This window comes from Octopus bimaculoides, chromosome 10, assembly GCF_001194135.2.
Source record: "Octopus bimaculoides isolate UCB-OBI-ISO-001 chromosome 10, ASM119413v2, whole genome shotgun sequence".
In the NCBI taxonomy this organism is placed as follows: Eukaryota; Metazoa; Mollusca; class Cephalopoda; order Octopoda; family Octopodidae; genus Octopus; species Octopus bimaculoides.
This window is the reverse complement of record NC_068990.1, coordinates 28,683,038-28,686,064: the sequence shown is the minus strand read 5'-3', so window position 1 is coordinate 28,686,064 and position 3,027 is coordinate 28,683,038.

The window sequence follows — 3,027 nt, the reverse complement described above, 5'->3', positions numbered from 1 at the left end:
TATATATATATATATATATATGTGGGCACAGGGCATCGTGAAATGTGTACAACAAAAAAGTACGAAGCACGAGTACATGGAACATGAACTATTCTTTCCAACAACAAAAGGTACAAATGGAAAACAAAACAAACATAAAGAACGACTCTTCGTCAGTTGTTTGCTGTTTTTTTAGTCTCGTATTTCGAGCATTTAACAACAAGATACACTTTCGATAAAATAGTTGCTCCCGAAAAGCAATATTAAAGAAAATTTGGAATTTTGCGGAGGGTCAAAACATGTAGCACAAACAGGACATTCAAAACAAACAGGAAGGGCTGCTAAGCCTAAACGAGGTTCTGGTGGCGAACGCGTGAATCAAGCTAGGATAGGAGACAAACAAGAACACCTCTTCCTTGTTCCATCTACAACGGAGAGAAAGAAAGATGGCCGATGGTCACGTGGGAGCCACGTGCGCAAGGGAGGAGGAGCTAGGGAGAGAGAGTGACAGAGTAATAGCATAGAATAATGGGAGAAGTGGAGGTAAAAGAATAAGAGAGAGAAAAAGAGAAACAGGTAGTCTCACAACCGTTTCAAAGATATGAGGGCTATTTCTTCACCAGAGACGATATGAGAGAGTTAAATTGAGGGAAATAGTTGAATTCAATATAAGAAGTTATTTTGGAAAGGGAGAGATATAGGATGTATAAAGGGAGGTAAGAGGATAAAAATAGAAATGAGTGTTGGATGTTACATTTGCAGTTCCATTATCCAAGGAAGAGACTACCTTTCTCTTTATAAATATGCTACAAATTTTACACTGCCTTGGCTTTGCTGTCTCATTTTACTTAACATATACATGCTCACACAAGACCTGCATTAGACTCCCCACTCATATTATTATCTAACCGGGAGTCTAACTACGGTCTTTCCGTAGCACTTACATAGCCTTACCTGCCATATTGGGTCTCCTGGATACCAACACCTCTCATGTATATAAACATAGATATTGTATAACACATTCAAATATATAAGTACATATATACATATGTGTGTGTATGTATAAACACATATCGCTAAGCATCTACTATCTTTAAGATGGCATGTTACATCTGATATATGTGTCTGCTTCTGTATGTTTGTTTGTGAACTCGTCCAGAAGCCCATTCTCATATCAATTTACTGATATGTGCGTAAGTACATGTATACGCACAAGTACACTTATATTTATATACACATACACGGACACAAACACACTCACTCACAGACACACCGGTGGATACATGGCCAGACTTCCATTCCTAACATAAAATCATCGGATGATGTGCAAAAATATTCTTTGATCCCAAATGGATGTTAGAGAATGTATATATACGTAATAAAATTAGATATCGGATAAAAGACTGTAGTTTGACTGATGTTTATCGTAAAATTAATTAGACTAGCCGAAGTAAGTTATTTCTTGGGCGTCATAATCACTTTCTGTGCATCAGCATCAGCAAATGTGCACATTGCGAAAGATGAGTTCAATTTGTGACGAAACATCTTGGATATTAATTACACCGTGAACTGAGATACAAGTTGTTTAAATTTCCGGATGTCTTAGCTTCTAATTCTATTTTGACATCCGTATACTAATGGTTGGTGCATTACAACTTTTTATTTCACATGTCACATGAGTATCATGAGAAACTATGATAACTGATCTAAACGTCTTAATGTCTGCCATTTTAGTCGTAAAAGTAGTTTTGTTGTAGGGAAATTAGGGAAAATATTGAACTTTTGAAAATGAAATTAATTTAGTTTTTTGCTTATGGCTGCAATCATGAAACGTGTGTCTTTTAATGACATTTATTCCCATGGCCCTTAGAACACATTCTAGACTCACAGAACAAATTTAGTACAAGTGGATAAAGTGGAGGTCTGAATAATAAGATGATATTAGTCTCACATTCTGAGTAGGTAAGTCGGTTATATCGATTCCATCGATCAACTGGTACTTATTTTATCGATGAAAGGTAATGTCGACCCCGGCAGCTTTTGAACTGGGAACGTAAAAGTGGACGGCATGCTAACGATTATGCTAGCTCGAGGTGGCCACTCTCAGCAGTAATAACATAACATTGCTTAGGGCAAAATTACGCAGCCTAATCTTATTGCAAGAAGGGAAGACGCTGCCCCCGACATTTTGCCCGGCCTGCTAAACGTTTTGCAAGCTCTCCGCTCCTTATACATTGGTAAAATATTTCAAAATTTTACACAGGACCAGCAATTTCGAGAGAGGGTGTAAGTCGGTTACATCGACCCCTGTGTTTAACAGGTAATTAATTTATCTTCCCAGCAAGGGTGAAAGACAAAGCTAGCGGAATTTAAGCTTAGAACGTAAAGAGTGCCACTAACCATTTTCCCCGCCATATTAACAATTCTGCCAGTACATCGCCTCACTACGTTGAGATATTGATTGATGTAGCATATCATATGCATCTCACAATCTCTAAAGAAATATTGTTGCCTTAAAATATAGACTAAACTCTGAAATATATTAAATTATTGTTGCGACATAGCCTCAATCGGTTATTTTTGAATACATAGGAAACAAAATTAAAAAAATACATAAATATTCCTCGAATAATTATAATTTCTTTCAATATTTAAATGCGCTGCTTTAGCTATATAATATCTAATTAGTCTTATACCTATACAATATATAGGACATTGTGGAGGAACATCTATGTTGAATTTCAGTCATTGATGTCAATGATAAATTATATAGAACAGTATACTTCTGTCAATATCATATAATGTATTGGCTGTCAATACTTAACAATATTCACTTCTGATTGGCTGGCGATATCGGGTTAAGCGGTATTAATGCTCAGTGCATATATACATACACATAGATACATATATAAACAGACACACAAGCGGGCGCGCACACACACACATATATATATATATATACATATATTCATACTTATGTATGTATAAATATGTAACGATACATATACATATATAAACGTGTATATATATATATATATATATATATAT